This window comes from Equus asinus, chromosome 24 (assembly GCF_041296235.1).
Source record: "Equus asinus isolate D_3611 breed Donkey chromosome 24, EquAss-T2T_v2, whole genome shotgun sequence".
NCBI lineage: Eukaryota > Metazoa > Chordata > Mammalia > Perissodactyla > Equidae > Equus > Equus asinus.
This window is the reverse complement of record NC_091813.1, coordinates 5,845,728-5,867,051: the sequence shown is the minus strand read 5'-3', so window position 1 is coordinate 5,867,051 and position 21,324 is coordinate 5,845,728.

Below are 21,324 nucleotides of genomic sequence, written 5' to 3'. Positions count from 1 at the left end.
GAAAGATGATGTCCGTCTTTAGACAGACTCTGCTGGAACGTTTGAAAGTCAGAGAAATTCACAAGCCAAAAAACGGCAGCGAAGGTCAAGCATGGGCTAACTGGGAAGGGTGAGTTATGAGACTGCTCCAAGCAGGCTCTGAAACCTGTATCCAGGAAGCATGCTGGACCTCAGAGACACAATTATGACAAATCCTCTGACATCACAATGGACCCGAAAAACAACCTAGCCTCATCTACACAGTGCTAGAGTTGGGCTCACTAGTATATTTAACTCCCATTGCACTCAACTGCACGTTGCCACTGAACATGTAAGTGGCCGGCCGGTGGTGCAGTGGTGAGGTCCGCACCTTCTGGGTCTGTGGCCCAGTATGGGCTGGGTGGAATCCTCGGTTTGGGCCTCCTCACCACTGCTTCAGTTGTTCTGGTGCAGGCGTCCGAGGTAGAGTAGAGGCAGATGGGAAGGGACGTTGGACAGGGCCAGACTTCCACAGCAAATACAGGAGCATTGCCAGCAGATGTGAGCACAGCAATGCACTTGTGCCAAAACAAAACCAATTAAAAGTTGCAAAGAATAGAAAAACTGAAGCTAAGGAAAAAAAAAAACAAAAAAACAGGAGCTTGCCATTACGAAGAATAGGATCTCTGTGAATAACCTTAGCAAAACAGGTGAATTCTATGTTAATTCAAAAACTAGCAAACCTTTGGGGAAAGAAACTCAAGAAGACACAAGAAAAAAAAAGATATCGAGGGATCTAGGAATGGAAGGATTAACACACTTGAAAGGTTCATACCGCAGTAAGGAATCTCTGGATTCCATGCAATCCCAGTCAAAGTTGCAGCAGTATTTGCCACAGAGAAGAAGAGAGAATCCTGAAGTTTCTAGCCAGCAACACGAGACCCTGACTAGGCAAAGGAATCCTCAGGAAAACGAACAAAGCAGCACGTGTCACAATTTCTGATTTCAACATAGAGGACGAAGCGCTAGGTACCGAAACGGCACAGTCTGGGCCCCAAAACAGGCATGAAGACCCATGCAAATCAATTGAGAGCCCAGAGCCCAACTCAAACTTACATGGACAGCCCATTTTGGACCAGGGAGCCAAGTGGAGACAGCGGAGAAAGGAGAGTCTCTACAATAAACGGTGCTGGGAAGCCTGCACAGCCACATGGAACACAACGAGAGTACGCCATGATGTTACACCTGGCACACACACCACCTGAAATGGATTAAAGCCTTGAATGGCAGACTTGAAACCGTGAACCTTGTAGGAGAAGACCTAGGCAGAGTGCTCTTTGCCATCTGTCTGAGCCGCCTATTTGGAAGAAGCATGTCTGACTGGGCAAGGGCAACAAAGGAAACAAGAAACAAACGGGACCACATCAAATGCACACACTTCTGCCCACTCAAGGAAACCATCAACTGAATACTAAGACACCACAACAATTGGGAGAGGATGTTTGCAAACCACACATCGGACAAGGGGTGAAAAGCCCAAAGATACAATCAACTCGCACGTCTCCACAAGAAAAAAAACAAGCCAATGAAAACCTGGTCAAAAGATGGAAGCAGAGATTTCTCCGAAGAAGACAGAAAGAGGGCCAGTAGGTGCATGAAAACTTGTTCACCATCATGAAGTCTCAGGAAAATGCAAATCCAAACTGCAAGGCCATGGCAGCTCACTGTGGTCAGCATGGCTAGAAGGAAGCAGACAGGAAATAACAAGTGTCAGAGAGGAGGTGGAGAGAAGGGAAGCCTCCTGCACTGCTGGTGGGAGTGTAACCCGGTGCAGCCACGATGCCAAAGGTGTGGAACTGCCTCAGAAGTTTAAGTATCCATGTCCCGTATGACCCAGCTATTAATCTGCCGCTTGCTTATCCAAAACAGTCAGAAAGACTACCGCATAAAGACATGTGCATGGCTGTGTTCACCACAGTCTTACTCCTGATATCCAAGACTTGGAAAGCACCCTGGTGTCCAGCAAGGGATGATTGGAGAAGGAAGATGGGCTATAGCCACACAATGGTATACCACTCAGCCGGAACAAATGATGCAATCCAGCCATTTGTGACCACCAGAATGGCTGTGAGGGTTTTAGGGGAAGTGTAACAAGCCCCAGTGAGAAATTCAAATACCATAGAATCTCACTTACAAGGAGAAGAAAAAGCAAGCACTAACCAACAGGTGGCACTGAACATTTGTATGCGGGCTCCCAGAGGCAAAGAGGGGCGGTGACGGAGGGTGAAAGAGAAGATTAGGCACAAGTGTGTGGTGAGGGCCTGTGATTAGTCTTACACTGGTGAAGATGATGTAAGCTACACAGAAGTCTAAAGCAATGAGGACGTGAATCTGGAAGTTATAGTACGTTCTAATGCAGGGTCATGGCTATAAATTCACCTCAAATCAAAAATCCAAAAAGGGGTCCAGAATGATGTCATAAAGCTTTGGGGGCGGAAAGAGTTTACAGAAGGTGAACTTCCAAGGATGGAAAATCACCTCCAAATGCTTACAGATGCTACAGAAAGGCAGACCATTCCAAATAGGTGAAGAGGAATACTACGAAGAGAACATGATCAGTCCTAAACCCATGAACGAACGGAAAATGTTACCGTCCATGATGTTATTACTAATCACCTTCACGAATAATCCAAACAGGCCCACGTCTTCCCAAGTTCAGGCAAAAGGTTGGTCCAAAAGTACAATTCAGGGCCGGCCCTGTGGTGGAGCAGGTAAGTGCCCACATTCCGCTTGGGTGGCCTGGGCCTCACTGTTTCACATTACGAGTGCATATCACATTAGTAGTGTTAGGAAATATAGATTTCATGGTATGGTGCGGGCAGAGATCATAAATAAGCAGCAATTGTGAGGATACGTTATCAATACGCACAAGAAAAGGAACCATAAGAATATTACAATCTATGGAAGTATCTGGTACACTTCCCAAAGGCAGAAGGAAGGAAAACTTGTGACCTGCCAAGGTGGAATTGGCAGAGTGCCACGAGATGACACCATCATTGTGCATCAGAACATTCCCTGGGCAACTTCAACTTGTGAGGGAGTCCAGGACTTTTTCTGGGTAAGGTCCACCCATTTTGCCATCTACCCAAGATATAAGAGATAAAACCCAGGATAATCTTACAGGAGTGACACCAGTGTCTAGAGAGAATGTAGGAGCCCTTTCGAAGTTCAAGGAGAAAGATAGAAACTGACAACAATTGCAGAAAAAGGAAAACTATCCTACCTAGACAGGGTGAGGAGTCAGACTGGTCTGAGATGGCTGTGAAACTCTGTGTGCACGGAGGTTGTCAGGACAACTTCGAATTTTGAGGTCGCTTATGACATCACGGTGAACATGTCCCCCAGGGTGGCCGCATGGTTACAGTCTGAGGATTGGCCTAGGCTAGGCTATTAAAGGGACAGATACCCAGAAACAGGTTTGGCAAACAGAAAGCAGGCACAGAAACTAGAAGAGATAAAACAGAGTCTGATGCAAGGGATAAGAAAGGAACCCTAGGCCACAAGTGAGAATAGAGGGACAGGCACGGAGAGGAGAACATTGTCATCTATTCAAGTCTATGGGGAGGTCATGCTGATTCAAGCTTGCAACTTCATTGGAAACAAGTGGCCGGACTTGGCGTTCATCACACCTACAGTGCCCTTGTGCCTTAAGCATAATGCAAAGTCAAGAAAGATGTCTTGAGGACATTGAAGAGAAGAATCGATGCCTCCTTTCCAAGGCCCATAGCATTCTTTGCAGGTCAGTCTCTTTTTCCGAAGCTCTGGTGTCACGTGGGCCCACTGGGCACATGGTAATGTGTCCCAAGAGATGTCTTGGAAGCCTTGAAGGAATGGAGCCCTGTCACGCTTGGGGTATGTCTCTTTGTTTGGAAGTGCTCTACAAGGGTGCTGAAAAGCACCCTCTTCCACAGGGCTTCGTTCCTTCGTGAAGGCTGCCCTCCCAGGCTAGTGTGCTCTGTTTGCCTCCATCGAAATTCTCTCCCCCTACCTCTTGCCGTAGAAGGATTATTGATTATGTGTTTTGACACCATATGTAAGGAAGTTGCACGAAAATTAGAACTTTACAGTTGTGTTTCAAGAAAAATAAACAGGCCAGGGTAGAGGATGTAGGGCAAACAAATGGCACACCCTATAAAAATTAAGTAAGCCCGTATCTGGACGGAATCTAGGGGAACGTTCAAGGATCAGGGGTCAAGTTCGAAACTTCCCAAATCCGGAAAAGAGACAGAAAAATATCTTTCCTGGAGAGTGGAATTCATCCGATTTGTCTAAGTTGTCTTGGAAACATTGTGTCCGTGAAGGGGGTTGCCAGGACCACCTCGAATTTGGAGTTTCTGATCTCAGGATGTCAAACCAACCCACATGACCACGTGTTCTCAGTGCTTAGTTTGACCTAGGCTAGGGTAGCCAAGAGTCCTACAAGTGACCGGTGCAAATTCAAGGACAACAACCAAGAGTCACGAAAGCACTCACACCTCACCCTAGAGAACATACAGCGATTAACGAAATACAAACTAATCCCTCGGAATGAAGGAGAACGGACTGATAAGCATGTCTAAGGGAGATAGCTGAGAAAGACCATGACGAGTATACTATGGAAAAGAAAAAGAGGACCCAGAAAATGGAAGGTGAACAGAAATCACACCTGAATTATCCACAATGAAAGATGATGTCCGTCTTTAGACAGACTCTGCTGGAACGTTTGAAAGTCAGAGAAATTCACAAGCCAAAAAACGGCAGCGAAGGTCAAGCATGGGCTAACTGGGAAGGGTGAGTTATGAGACTGCTCCAAGCAGGCTCTGAAACCTGTATCCAGGAAGCATGCTGGACCTCAGAGACACAATTATGACAAATCCTCTGACATCACAATGGACCCGAAAAACAACCTAGCCTCATCTACACAGTGCTAGAGTTGGGCTCACTAGTATATTTAACTCCCATTGCACTCAACTGCACGTTGCCACTGAACATGTAAGTGGCCGGCCGGTGGTGCAGTGGTGAGGTCCGCACCTTCTGGGTCTGTGGCCCAGTATGGGCTGGGTGGAATCCTCGGTTTGGGCCTCCTCACCACTGCTTCAGTTGTTCTGGTGCAGGCGTCCGAGGTAGAGTAGAGGCAGATGGGAAGGGACGTTGGACAGGGCCAGACTTCCACAGCAAATACAGGAGCATTGCCAGCAGATGTGAGCACAGCAATGCACTTGTGCCAAAACAAAACCAATTAAAAGTTGCAAAGAATAGAAAAACTGAAGCTAAGGAAAAAAAAAAACAAAAAAACAGGAGCTTGCCATTACGAAGAATAGGATCTCTGTGAATAACCTTAGCAAAACAGGTGAATTCTATGTTAATTCAAAAACTAGCAAACCTTTGGGGAAAGAAACTCAAGAAGACACAAGAAAAAAAAAGATATCGAGGGATCTAGGAATGGAAGGATTAACACACTTGAAAGGTTCATACCGCAGTAAGGAATCTCTGGATTCCATGCAATCCCAGTCAAAGTTGCAGCAGTATTTGCCACAGAGAAGAAGAGAGAATCCTGAAGTTTCTAGCCAGCAACACGAGACCCTGACTAGGCAAAGGAATCCTCAGGAAAACGAACAAAGCAGCACGTGTCACAATTTCTGATTTCAACATAGAGGACGAAGCGCTAGGTACCGAAACGGCACAGTCTGGGCCCCAAAACAGGCATGAAGACCCATGCAAATCAATTGAGAGCCCAGAGCCCAACTCAAACTTACATGGACAGCCCATTTTGGACCAGGGAGCCAAGTGGAGACAGCGGAGAAAGGAGAGTCTCTACAATAAACGGTGCTGGGAAGCCTGCACAGCCACATGGAACACAACGAGAGTACGCCATGATGTTACACCTGGCACACACACCACCTGAAATGGATTAAAGCCTTGAATGGCAGACTTGAAACCGTGAACCTTGTAGGAGAAGACCTAGGCAGAGTGCTCTTTGCCATCTGTCTGAGCCGCCTATTTGGAAGAAGCATGTCTGACTGGGCAAGGGCAACAAAGGAAACAAGAAACAAACGGGACCACATCAAATGCACACATTTCTGCCCACTCAAGGAAACCATCAACTGAATACTAAGACACCACAACAATTGGGAGAGGATGTTTGCAAACCACACATCGGACAAGGGGTGAAAAGCCCAAAGATACAATCAACTCGCACGTCTCCACAAGAAAAAAAACAAGCCAATGAAAACCTGGTCAAAAGATGGAAGCAGAGATTTCTCCGAAGAAGACAGAAAGAGGGCCAGTAGGTGCATGAAAACTTGTTCACCATCATGAAGTCTCAGGAAAATGCAAATCCAAACTGCAAGGCCATGGCAGCTCACTGTGGTCAGCATGGCTAGAAGGAAGCAGACAGGAAATAACAAGTGTCAGAGAGGAGGTGCAGAGAAGGGAAGCCTCCTGCACTGCTGGTGGGAGTGTAACCCGGTGCAGCCACGATGCCAAAGGTGTGGAACTGCCTCAGAAGTTTAAGTATCCATGTCCCGTATGACCCAGCTATTAATCTGCCGCTTGCTTATCCAAAACAGTCAGAAAGACTACCGCATAAAGACATGTGCATGGCTGTGTTCACCACAGTCTTACTCCGGATATCCAAGACTTGGAAAGCACCCTGGTGTCCAGCAAGGGATGATTGGAGAAGGAAGATGGGCTATAGCCACACAATGGTATACCACTCAGCCGGAACAAATGATGCAATCCAGCCATTTGTGACCACCAGAATGGCTGTGAGGGTTTTAGGGGAAGTGTAACAAGCCCCAGTGAGAAATTCAAATACCATAGAATCTCACTTACAAGGCGAAGAAAAAGCAAGCACTAACCAACAGGTGGCACTGAACATTTGTATGCGGGCTCCCAGAGGCAAAGAGGGGCGGTGACGGAGGGTGAAAGAGAAGATTAGGCACAAGTGTGTGGTGAGGGCCTGTGATTAGTCTTACACTGGTGAAGATGATGTAAGCTACACAGAAGTCTAAAGCAATGAGGACGTGAATCTGGAAGTTATAGTACGTTCTAATGCAGGGTCATGGCTATAAATTCACCTCAAATCAAAAATCCAAAAAGGGGTCCAGAATGATGTCATAAAGCTTTGGGGGCGGAAAGAGTTTACAGAAGGTGAACTTCCAAGGATGGAAAATCACCTCCAAATGCTTACAGATGCTACAGAAAGGCAGACCATTCCAAATAGGTGAAGAGGAATACTACGAAGAGAACATGATCAGTCCTAAACCCATGAACGAACGGAAAATGTTACTGTCCATGATGTTATTACTAATCACCTTCACGAATAATCCAAACAGGCCCACGTCTTCCCAAGTTCAGGCAAAAGGTTGGTCCAAAAGTACAATTCAGGGCCGGCCCTGTGGTGGAGCAGGTAAGTGCCCACATTCCGCTTGGGCGGCCCGGGCCTCACTGTTTCACATTACGACTGCATATCACATTAGTAGTGTTAGGAAATATAGATTTCATGGTATGGTGCGGGCAGAGATCATAAATAAGCAGCAATTGTGAGGATACGTTATCAATACGCACAAGAAAAGGAACCATAAGAATATTACAATCTATGGAAGTATCTGGTACACTTCCCAAAGGCAGAAGGAAGGAAAACTTGTGACCTGCCAAGGTGGAATTGGCAGAGTGCCACGAGATGACACCATCATTGTGCATCAGAACATTCCCTGGGCAACTTCAACTTGTGAGGGAGTCCAGGACTTTTTCTGGGTAAGGTCCACCCATTTTGCCATCTACCCAAGATATAAGAGATAAAACCCAGGATAATCTTACAGGAGTGAAACCAGTGTCTAGAGAGAATGTAGGAGCCCTTTCGAAGTTCAAGGAGAAAGATAGAAACTGACAACAATTGCAGAAAAAGGAAAACTATCCTACCTAGACAGGGTGAGGAGTCAGACTGGTCTGAGATGGCTGTGAAACTCTGTGTGCACGGAGGTTGTCAGGACAACTTCGAATTTTGAGGTCGCTTATGACATCACGGTGAACATGTCCCCCAGGGTGGCCGCATGGTTACAGTCTGAGGATTGGCCTAGGCTAGGCTATTAAAGGGACAGATACCCAGAAACAGGTTTGGCAAACAGAAAGCAGGCACAGAAACTAGAAGAGATAAAACAGAGTCTGATGCAAGGGATAAGAAAGGAACCCTAGGCCACAAGTGAGAATAGAGGGACAGGCACGGAGAGGAGAACATTGTCATCTATTCAAGTCTATGGGGAGGTCATGCTGATTCAAGCTTGCAACTTCATTGGAAACAAGTGGCCGGACTTGGCGTTCATCACACCTACAGTGCCCTTGTGCCTTAAGCATAATGCAAAGTCAAGAAAGATGTCTTGAGGACATTGAAGAGAAGAATCGATGCCTCCTTTCCAAGGCCCATAGCATTCTTTGCAGGTCAGTCTCTTTTTCCGAAGCTCTGGTGTCACGTGGGCCCACTGGGCACATGGTAATGTGTCCCAAGAGATGTCTTGGAAGCCTTGAAGGAATGGAGCCCTGTCACGCTTGGGGTATGTCTCTTTGTTTGGAAGTGCTCTACAAGGGTGCTGAAAAGCACCCTCTTCCACAGGGCTTCGTTCCTTCGTGAAGGCTGCCCTCCCAGGCTAGTGTGCTCTGTTTGCCTCCATCGAAATTCTCTCCCCCTACCTCTTGCCGTAGAAGGATTATTGATTATGTGTTTTGACACCATATGTAAGGAAGTTGCACGAAAATTAGAACTTTACAGTTGTGTTTCAAGAAAAATAAACAGGCCAGGGTAGAGGATGTAGGGCAAACAAATGGCACACCCTATAAAAATTAAGTAAGCCCGTATCTGGACGGAATCTAGGGGAACGTTCAAGGATCAGGGGTCAAGTTCGAAACTTCCCAAATCCGGAAAAGAGACAGAAAAATATCTTTCCTGGAGAGTGGAATTCATCCGATTTGTCTAAGTTGTCTTGGAAACATTGTGTCCGTGAAGGGGGTTGCCAGGACCACCTCGAATTTGGAGTTTCTGATCTCAGGATGTCAAACCAACCCACATGACCACGTGTTCTCAGTGCTTAGTTTGACCTAGGCTAGGATAGCCAAGAGTCCTACAAGTGACCGGTGCAAATTCAAGGACAACAACCAAGAGTCACGAAAGCACTCACACCTCACCCTAGAGAACATACAGCGATTAACGAAATACAAACTAATCCCTTGGAATGAAGGAGAACGGACTGATAAGCATGTCTAAGGGAGATAGCTGAGAAAGACCATGACGAGTATACTATGGAAAAGAAAAAGAGGACCCAGAAAATGGAAGGTGAACAGAAATCACACCTGAATTATCCACAATGAAAGATGATGTCCGTCTTTAGACAGACTCTGCTGGAACGTTTGAAAGTCAGAGAAATTCACAAGCCAAAAAACGGCAGCGAAGGTCAAGCATGGGCTAACTGGGAAGGGTGAGTTATGAGACTGCTCCAAGCAGGCTCTGAAACCTGTATCCAGGAAGCATGCTGGACCTCAGAGACACAATTATGACAAATCCTCTGACATCACAATGGACCCGAAAAACAACCTAGCCTCATCTACACAGTGCTAGAGTTGGGCTCACTAGTATATTTAACTCCCATTGCACTCAACTGCACGTTGCCACTGAACATGTAAGTGGCCGGCCGGTGGTGCAGTGGTGAGGTCCGCACCTTCTGGGTCTGTGGCCCAGTATGGGCTGGGTGGAATCCTCGGTTTGGGCCTCCTCACCACTGCTTCAGTTGTTCTGGTGCAGGCGTCCGAGGTAGAGTAGAGGCAGATGGGAAGGGACGTTGGACAGGGCCAGACTTCCACAGCAAATACAGGAGCATTGCCAGCAGATGTGAGCACAGCAATGCACTTGTGCCAAAACAAAACCAATTAAAAGTTGCAAAGAATAGAAAAACTGAAGCTAAGGAAAAAAAAAAACAAAAAAACAGGAGCTTGCCATTACGAAGAATAGGATCTCTGTGAATAACCTTAGCAAAACAGGTGAATTCTATGTTAATTCAAAAACTAGCAAACCTTTGGGGAAAGAAACTCAAGAAGACACAAGAAAAAAAAAGATATCGAGGGATCTAGGAATGGAAGGATTAACACACTTGAAAGGTTCATACCGCAGTAAGGAATCTCTGGATTCCATGCAATCCCAGTCAAAGTTGCAGCAGTATTTGCCACAGAGAAGAAGAGAGAATCCTGAAGTTTCTAGCCAGCAACACGAGACCCTGACTAGGCAAAGGAATCCTCAGGAAAACGAACAAAGCAGCACGTGTCACAATTTCTGATTTCAACATAGAGGACGAAGCGCTAGGTACCGAAACGGCACAGTCTGGGCCCCAAAACAGGCATGAAGACCCATGCAAAACAATTGAGAGCCCAGAGCCCAACTCAAACTTACATGGACAGCCCATTTTGGACCAGGGAGCCAAGTGGAGACAGCGGAGAAAGGAGAGTCTCTACAATAAACGGTGCTGGGAAGCCTGCACAGCCACAGGGAACACAACGAGAGTACGCCATGATGTTACACCTGGCACACACACCACCTGAAATGGATTAAAGCCTTGAATGGCAGACTTGAAACCGTGAACCTTGTAGGAGAAGACCTAGGCAGAGTGCTCTTTGCCATCTGTCTGAGCCGCCTATTTGGAAGAAGCATGTCTGACTGGGCAAGGGCAACAAAGGAAACAAGAAACAAACGGGACCACATCAAATGCACACACTTCTGCCCACTCAAGGAAACCATCAACTGAATACTAAGACACCACAACAATTGGGAGAGGATGTTTGCAAACCACACATCGGACAAGGGGTGAAAAGCCCAAAGATACAATCAACTCGCACGTCTCCACAAGAAAAAAAACAAGCCAATGAAAACCTGGTCAAAAGATGGAAGCAGAGATTTCTCCGAAGAAGACAGAAAGAGGGCCAGTAGGTGCATGAAAACTTGTTCACCATCATGAAGTCTCAGGAAAATGCAAATCCAAACTGCAAGGCCATGGCAGCTCACTGTGGTCAGCATGGCTAGAAGGAAGCAGACAGGAAATAACAAGTGTCAGAGAGGAGGTGCAGAGAAGGGAAGCCTCCTGCACTGCTGGTGGGAGTGTAACCCGGTGCAGCCACGATGCCAAAGGTGTGGAACTGCCTCAGAAGTTTAAGTATCCATGTCCCGTATGACCCAGCTATTAATCTGCCGCTTGCTTATCCAAAACAGTCAGAAAGACTACCGCATAAAGACATGTGCATGGCTGTGTTCACCACAGTCTTACTCCGGATATCCAAGACTTGGAAAGCACCCTGGTGTCCAGCAAGGGATGATTGGAGAAGGAAGATGGGCTATAGCCACACAATGGTATACCACTCAGCCGGAACAAATGATGCAATCCAGCCATTTGTGACCACCAGAATGGCTGTGAGGGTTTTAGGGGAAGTGTAACAAGCCCCAGTGAGAAATTCAAATACCATAGAATCTCACTTACAAGGCGAAGAAAAAGCAAGCACTAACCAACAGGTGGCACTGAACATTTGTATGCGGGCTCCCAGAGGCAAAGAGGGGCGGTGACGGAGGGTGAAAGAGAAGATTAGGCACAAGTGTGTGGTGAGGGCCTGTGATTAGTCTTACACTGGTGAAGATGATGTAAGCTACACAGAAGTCTAAAGCAATGAGGACGTGAATCTGGAAGTTATAGTACGTTCTAATGCAGGGTCATGGCTATAAATTCACCTCAAATCAAAAATCCAAAAAGGGGTCCAGAATGATGTCATAAAGCTTTGGGGGCGGAAAGAGTTTACAGAAGGTGAACTTCCAAGGATGGAAAATCACCTCCAAATGCTTACAGATGCTACAGAAAGGCAGACCATTCCAAATAGGTGAAGAGGAATACTACGAAGAGAACATGATCAGTCCTAAACCCATGAACGAACGGAAAATGTTACCGTCCATGATGTTATTACTAATCACCTTCACGAATAATCCAAACAGGCCCACGTCTTCCCAAGTTCAGGCAAAAGGTTGGTCCAAAAGTACAATTCAGGGCCGGCCCTGTGGTGGAGCAGGTAAGTGCCCACATTCCGCTTGGGCGGCCCGGGCCTCACTGTTTCACATTACGAGTGCATATCACATTAGTAGTGTTAGGAAATATAGATTTCATGGTATGGTGCGGGCAGAGATCATAAATAAGCAGCAATTGTGAGGATACGTTATCAATACGCACAAGAAAAGGAACCATAAGAATATTACAATCTATGGAAGTATCTGGTACACTTCCCAAAGGCAGAAGGAAGGAAAACTTGTGACCTGCCAAGGTGGAATTGGCAGAGTGCCACGAGATGACACCATCATTGTGCATCAGAACATTCCCTGGGCAACTTCAACTTGTGAGGGAGTCCAGGACTTTTTCTGGGTAAGGTCCACCCATTTTGCCATCTACCCAAGATATAAGAGATAAAACCCAGGATAATCTTACAGGAGTGAAACCAGTGTCTAGAGAGAATGTAGGAGCCCTTTCGAAGTTCAAGGAGAAAGATAGAAACTGACAACAATTGCAGAAAAAGGAAAACTATCCTACCTAGACAGGGTGAGGAGTCAGACTGGTCTGAGATGGCTGTGAAACTCTGTGTGCACGGAGGTTGTCAGGACAACTTCGAATTTTGAGGTCGCTTATGACATCACGGTGAACATGTCCCCCAGGGTGGCCGCATGGTTACAGTCTGAGGATTGGCCTAGGCTAGGCTATTAAAGGGACAGATACCCAGAAACAGGTTTGGCAAACAGAAAGCAGGCACAGAAACTAGAAGAGATAAAACAGAGTCTGATGCAAGGGATAAGAAAGGAACCCTAGGCCACAAGTGAGAATAGAGGGACAGGCACGGAGAGGAGAACATTGTCATCTATTCAAGTCTATGGGGAGGTCATGCTGATTCAAGCTTGCAACTTCATTGGAAACAAGTGGCCGGACTTGGCGTTCATCACACCTACAGTGCCCTTGTGCCTTAAGCATAATGCAAAGTCAAGAAAGATGTCTTGAGGACATTGAAGAGAAGAATCGATGCCTCCTTTCCAAGGCCCATAGCATTCTTTGCAGGTCAGTCTCTTTTTCCGAAGCTCTGGTGTCACGTGGGCCCACTGGGCACATGGTAATGTGTCCCAAGAGATGTCTTGGAAGCCTTGAAGGAATGGAGCCCTGTCACGCTTGGGGTATGTCTCTTTGTTTGGAAGTGCTCTACAAGGGTGCTGAAAAGCACCCTCTTCCACAGGGCTTCGTTCCTTCGTGAAGGCTGCCCTCCCAGGCTAGTGTGCTCTGTTTGCCTCCATCGAAATTCTCTCCCCCTACCTCTTGCCGTAGAAGGATTATTGATTATGTGTTTTGACACCATATGTAAGGAAGTTGCACGAAAATTAGAACTTTACAGTTGTGTTTCAAGAAAAATAAACAGGCCAGGGTAGAGGATGTAGGGCAAACAAATGGCACACCCTATAAAAATTAAGTAAGCCCGTATCTGGACGGAATCTAGGGGAACGTTCAAGGATCAGGGGTCAAGTTCGAAACTTCCCAAATCCGGAAAAGAGACAGAAAAATATCTTTCCTGGAGAGTGGAATTCATCCGATTTGTCTAAGTTGTCTTGGAAACATTGTGTCCGTGAAGGGGGTTGCCAGGACCACCTCGAATTTGGAGTTTCTGATCTCAGGATGTCAAACCAACCCACATGACCACGTGTTCTCAGTGCTTAGTTTGACCTAGGCTAGGGTAGCCAAGAGTCCTACAAGTGACCGGTGCAAATTCAAGGACAACAACCAAGAGTCACGAAAGCACTCACACCTCACCCTAGAGAACATACAGCGATTAAAGAAATACAAACTAATCCCTTGGAATGAAGGAGAACGGACTGATAAGCATGTCTAAGGGAGATAGCTGAGAAAGACCATGACGAGTATACTATGGAAAAGAAAAAGAGGACCCAGAAAATGGAAGGTGAACAGAAATCACACCTGAATTATCCACAATGAAAGATGATGTCCGTCTTTAGACAGACTCTGCTGGAACGTTTGAAAGTCAGAGAAATTCACAAGCCAAAAAACGGCAGCGAAGGTCAAGCATGGGCTAACTGGGAAGGGTGAGTTATGAGACTGCTCCAAGCAGGCTCTGAAACCTGTATCCAGGAAGCATGCTGGACCTCAGAGACACAATTATGACAAATCCTCTGACATCACAATGGACCCGAAAAACAACCTAGCCTCATCTACACAGTGCTAGAGTTGGGCTCACTAGTATATTTAACTCCCATTGCACTCAACTGCACGTTGCCACTGAACATGTAAGTGGCCGGCCGGTGGTGCAGTGGTGAGGTCCGCACCTTCTGGGTCTGTGGCCCAGTATGGGCTGGGTGGAATCCTCGGTTTGGGCCTCCTCACCACTGCTTCAGTTGTTCTGGTGCAGGCGTCCGAGGTAGAGTAGAGGCAGATGGGAAGGGACGTTGGACAGGGCCAGACTTCCACAGCAAATACAGGAGCATTGCCAGCAGATGTGAGCACAGCAATGCACTTGTGCCAAAACAAAACCAATTAAAAGTTGCAAAGAATAGAAAAACTGAAGCTAAGGAAAAAAAAAACAAAAAAACAGGAGCTTGCCATTACGAAGAATAGGATCTCTGTGAATAACCTTAGCAAAACAGGTGAATTCTATGTTAATTCAAAAACTAGCAAACCTTTGGGGAAAGAAACTCAAGAAGACACAAGAAAAAAAAAGATATCGAGGGATCTAGGAATGGAAGGATTAACACACTTGAAAGGTTCATACCGCAGTAAGGAATCTCTGGATTCCATGCAATCCCAGTCAAAGTTGCAGCAGTATTTGCCACAGAGAAGAAGAGAGAATCCTAAAGTTTCTAGCCAGCAACACGAGACCCTGACTAGGCAAAGGAATCCTCAGGAAAACGAACAAAGCAGCACGTGTCACAATTTCTGATTTCAACATAGAGGACGAAGCGCGAGGTACCGAAACGGCACAGTCTGGGCCCCAAAACAGGCATGAAGACCCATGCAAAACAATTGAGAGCCCAGAGCCCAACTCAAACTTACATGGACAGCCCATTTTGGACCAGGGAGCCAAGTGGAGACAGCGGAGAAAGGAGAGTCTCTACAATAAACGGTGCTGGGAAGCCTGCACAGCCACATGGAACACAACGAGAGTACGCCATGATGTTACACCTGGCACACACACCACCTGAAATGGATTAAAGCCTTGAATGGCAGACTTGAAACCGTGAACCTTGTAGGAGAAGACCTAGGCAGAGTGCTCTTTGCCATCTGTCTGAGCCGCCTATTTGGAAGAAGCATGTCTGACTGGGCAAGGGCAACAAAGGAAACAAGAAACAAACGGGACCACATCAAATGCACACACTTCTGCCCACTCAAGGAAACCATCAACTGAATACTAAGACACCACAACAATTGGGAGAGGATGTTTGCAAACCACACATCGGACAAGGGGTGAAAAGCCCAAAGATACAATCAACTCGCACGTCTCCACAAGAAAAAAAACAAGCCAATGAAAACCTGGTCAAAAGATGGAAGCAGAGATTTCTCCGAAGAAGACAGAAAGAGGGCCAGTAGGTGCATGAAAACTTGTTCACCATCATGAAGTCTCAGGAAAATGCAAATCCAAACTGCAAGGCCATGGCAGCTCACTGTGGTCAGCATGGCTAGAAGGAAGCAGACAGGAAATAACAAGTGTCAGAGAGGAGGTGGAGAGAAGGGAAGCCTCCTGCACTGCTGGTGGGAGTGTAACCCGGTGCAGCCACGATGCCAAAGGTGTGGAACTGCCTCAGAAATTTAAGTATCCATGTCCCGTATGACCCAGCTATTAATCTGCCGCTTGCTTATCCAAAAAAGTCAGAAAGACTACCGCATAAAGACATGTGCATGGCTGTGTTCACCACAGTCTTACTCCTGATATCCAAGACTTGGAAAGCAGCCTGGTGTCCAGCAAGGGATGATTGGAGAAGGAAGATGGGCTATAGCCACACAATGGTATACCACTCAGCCGGAACAAATGATGCAATCCAGCCATTTGTGACCACCAGAATGGCTGTGAGGGTTTTAGGGGAAGTGTAACAAGCCCCAGTGAGAAATTCAAATACCATAGAATCTCACTTACAAGGCGAAGAAAAAGCAAGCACTAACCAACAGGTGGCACTGAACATTTGTATGCGGGCTCCCAGAGGCAAAGAGGGGCGGTGACGGAGGGTGAAAGAGAAGATTAGGCACAAGTGTGTGGTGAGGGCCTGTGATTAGTCTTACACTGGTGAAGATGATGTAAGCTACACAGAAGTCTAAAGCAATGAGGACGTGAATCTGGAAGTTATAGTACGTTCTAATGCAGGGTCATGGCTATAAATTCACCTCAAATCAAAAATCCAAAAAGGGGTCCAGAATGATGTCATAAAGCTTTGGGGGCGGAAAGAGTTTACAGAAGGTGAACTTCCAAGGATGGAAAATCACCTCCAAATGCTTACAGATGCTACAGAAAGGCAGACCATTCCAAATAGGTGAAGAGGAATACTACGAAGAGAACATGATCAGTCCTAAACCCATGAACGAACGGAAAATGTTACCGTCCATGATGTTATTACTAATCACCTTCACGAATAATCCAAACAGGCCCACGTCTTCCCAAGTTCAGGCAAAAGGTTGGTCCAAAAGTACAATTCAGGGCCGGCCCTGTGGTGGAGCAGGTAAGTGCCCACATTCCGCTTGGGCGGCCCGGGCCTCACTGTTTCACATTACGAGTGCATATCACATTAGTAGTGTTAGGAAATATAGATTTCATGGTATGGTGCGGGCAGAGATCATAAATAAGCAGCAATTGTGAGGATACGTTATCAATACGCACAAGAAAAGGAACCATAAGAATATTACAATCTATGGAAGTATCTGGTACACTTCCCAAAGGCAGAAGGAAGGAAAACTTGTGACCTGCCAAGGTGGAATTGGCAGAGTGCCACGAGATGACACCATCATTGTGCATCAGAACATTCCCTGGGCAACTTCAACTTGTGAGGGAGTCCAGGACTTTTTCTGGGTAAGGTCCACCCATTTTGCCATCTACCCAAGATATAAGAGATAAAACCCAGGATAATCTTACAGGAGTGAAACCAGTGTCTAGAGAGAATGTAGGAGCCCTTTCGAAGTTCAAGGAGAAAGATAGAAACTGACAACAATTGCAGAAAAAGGAAAACTATCCTACCTAGACAGGGTGAGGAGTCAGACTGGTCTGAGATGGCTGTGAAACTCTGTGTGCACGGAGGTTGTCAGGACAACTTCGAATTTTGAGGTCGCTTATGACATCACGGTGAACATGTCCCCCAGGGTGGCCGCATGGTTACAGTCTGAGGATTGGCCTAGGCTAGGCTATTAAAGGGACAGATACCCAGAAACAGGTTTGGCAAACAGAAAGCAGGCACAGAAACTAGAAGAGATAAAACAGAGTCTGATGCAAGGGATAAGAAAGGAACCCTAGGCCACAAGTGAGAATAGAGGGACAGGCACGGAGAGGAGAACATTGTCATCTATTCAAGTCTATGGGGAGGTCATGCTGATTCAAGCTTGCAACTTCATTGGAAACAAGTGGCCGGACTTGGCGTTCATCACACCTACAGTGCCCTTGTGCCTTAAGCATAATGCAAAGTCAAGAAAGATGTCTTGAGGACATTGAAGAGAAGAATCGATGCCTCCTTTCCAAGGCCCATAGCATTCTTTGCAGGTCAGTCTCTTTTTCCGAAGCTCTGGTGTCACGTGGGCCCACTGGGCACATGGTAATGTGTCCCAAGAGATGTCTTGGAAGCCTTGAAGGAATGGAGCCCTGTCACGCTTGGGGTATGTCTCTTTGTTTGGAAGTGCTCTACAAGGGTGCTGAAAAGCACCCTCTTCCACAGGGCTTCGTTCCTTCGTGAAGGCTGCCCTCCCAGGCTAGTGTGCTCTGTTTGCCTCCATCGAAATTCTCTCCCCCTACCTCTTGCCGTAGAAGGATTATTGATTATGTGTTTTGACACCATATGTAAGGAAGTTGCACGAAAATTAGAACTTTACAGTTGTGTTTCAAGAAAAATAAACAGGCCAGGGTAGAGGATGTAGGGCAAACAAATGGCACACCCTATAAAAATTAAGTAAGCCCGTATCTGGACGGAATCTAGGGGAACGTTCAAGGATCAGGGGTCAAGTTCGAAACTTCCCAAATCCGGAAAAGAGACAGAAAAATATCTTTCCTGGAGAGTGGAATTCATCCGATTTGTCTAAGTTGTCTTGGAAACATTGTGTCCGTGAAGGGGGTTGCCAGGACCACCTCGAATTTGGAGTTTCTGATCTCAGGATGTCAAACCAACCCACATGACCACGTGTTCTCAGTGCTTAGTTTGACCTAGGCTAGGATAGCCAAGAGTCCTACAAGTGACCGGTGCAAATTCAAGGACAACAACCAAGAGTCACGAAAGCACTCACACCTCACCCTAGAGAACATACAGCGATTAACGAAATACAAACTAATCCCTTGGAATGAAGGAGAACGGACTGATAAGCATGTCTAAGGGAGATAGCTGAGAAAGACCATGACGAGTATACTATGGAAAAGAAAAAGAGGACCCAGAAAATGGAAGGTGAACAGAAATCACACCTGAATTATCCACAATGAAAGATGATGTCCGTCTTTAGACAGACTCTGCTGGAACGTTTGAAAGTCAGAGAAATTCACAAGCCAAAAAACGGCAGCGAAGGTCAAGCATGGGCTAACTGGGAAGGGTGAGTTATGAGACTGCTCCAAGCAGGCTCTGAAACCTGTATCCAGGAAGCATGCTGGACCTCAGAGACACAATTATGACAAATCCTCTGACATCACAATGGACCCGAAAAACAACCTAGCCTCATCTACACAGTGCTAGAGTTGGGCTCACTAGTATATTTAACTCCCATTGCACTCAACTGCACGTTGCCACTGAACATGTAAGTGGCCGGCCGGTGGTGCAGTGGTGAGGTCCGCACCTTCTGGGTCTGTGGCCCAGTATGGGCTGGGTGGAATCCTCGGTTTGGGCCTCCTCACCACTGCTTCAGTTGTTCTGGTGCAGGCGTCCGAGGTAGAGTAGAGGCAGATGGGAAGGGACGTTGGACAGGGCCAGACTTCCACAGCAAATACAGGAGCATTGCCAGCAGATGTGAGCACAGCAATGCACTTGTGCCAAAACAAAACCAATTAAAAGTTGCAAAGAATAGAAAAACTGAAGCTAAGGAAAAAAAAAAACAAAAAAACAGGAGCTTGCCATTACGAAGAATAGGATCTCTGTGAATAACCTTAGCAAAACAGGTGAATTCTATGTTAATTCAAAAACTAGCAAACCTTTGGGGAAAGAAACTCAAGAAGACACAAGAAAAAAAAAGATATCGAGGGATCTAGGAATGGAAGGATTAACACACTTGAAAGGTTCATACCGCAGTAAGGAATCTCTGGATTCCATGCAATCCCAGTCAAAGTTGCAGCAGTATTTGCCACAGAGAAGAAGAGAGAATCCTAAAGTTTCTAGCCAGCAACACGAGACCCTGACTAGGCAAAGGAATCCTCAGGAAAACGAACAAAGCAGCACGTGTCACAATTTCTGATTTCAACATAGAGGACGAAGCGCTAGGTACCGAAACGGCACAGTCTGGGCCCCAAAACAGGCATGAAGACCCATGCAAAACAATTGAGAGCCCAGAGCCCAACTCAAACTTACATGGACAGCCCATTTTGGACCAGGGAGCCAAGTGGAGACAGCGGAGAAAGGAGAGTCTCTACAATAAACGGTGCTGGGAAGCCTGCACAGCCACAGGGAACACAACGAGAGTACGCCATGATGTTACACCTGGCACACACACCACCTGAAATGGATTAAAGCCTTGAATGGCAGACTTGAAACCGTGAACCTTGTAGGAGAAGACCTAGGCAGAGTGCTCTTTGCCATCTGTCTGAGCCGCCTATTTGGAAGAAGCATGTCTGACTGGGCAAGGGCAACAAAGGAAACAAGAAACAAACGGGACCACATCAAATGCACACACTTCTGCCCACTCAAGGAAACCATCAACTGAATACTAAGACACCACAACAATTGGGAGAGGATGTTTGCAAACCACACATCGGACAAGGGGTGAAAAGCCCAAAGATACAATCAACTCGCACGTCTCCACAAGAAAAAAAACAAGCCAATGAAAACCTGGTCAAAAGATGGAAGCAGAGATTTCTCCGAAGAAGACAGAAAGAGGGCCAGTAGGTGCATGAAAACTTGTTCACCATCATGAAGTCTCAGGAAAATGCAAATCCAAACTGCAAGGCCATGGCAGCTCACTGTGGTCAGCATGGCTAGAAGGAAGCAGACAGGAAATAACAAGTGTCAGAGAGGAGGTGCAGAGAAGGGAAGCCTCCTGCACTGCTGGTGGGAGTGTAACCCGGTGCAGCCACGATGCCAAAGGTGTGGAACTGCCTCAGAAGTTTAAGTATCCATGTCCCGTATGACCCAGCTATTAATCTGCCGCTTGCTTATCCAAAACAGTCAGAAAGACTACCGCATAAAGACATGTGCATGGCTGTGTTCACCACAGTCTTACTCCGGATATCCAAGACTTGGAAAGCACCCTGGTGTCCAGCAAGGGATGATTGGAGAAGGAAGATGGGCTATAGCCACACAATGGTATACCACTCAGCCGGAACAAATGATGCAATCCAGCCATTTGTGACCACCAGAATGGCTGTGAGGGTTTTAGGGGAAGTGTAACAAGCCCCAGTGAGAAATTCAAATACCATAGAATCTCACTTACAAGGCGAAGAAAAAGCAAGCACTAACCAACAGGTGGCACTGAACATTTGTATGCGGGCTCCCAGAGGCAAAGAGGGGCGGTGACGGAGGGTGAAAGAGAAGATTAGGCACAAGTGTGTGGTGAGGGCCTGTGATTAGTCTTACACTGGTGAAGATGATGTAAGCTACACAGAAGTCTAAAGCAATGAGGACGTGAATCTGGAAGTTATAGTACGTTCTAATGCAGGGTCATGGCTATAAATTCACCTCAAATCAAAAATCCAAAAAGGGGTCCAGAATGATGTCATAAAGCTTTGGGGGCGGAAAGAGTTTACAGAAGGTGAACTTCCAAGGATGGAAAATCACCTCCAAATGCTTACAGATGCTACAGAAAGGCAGACCATTCCAAATAGGTGAAGAGGAATACTACGAAGAGAACATGATCAGTCCTAAACCCATGAACGAACGGAAAATGTTAC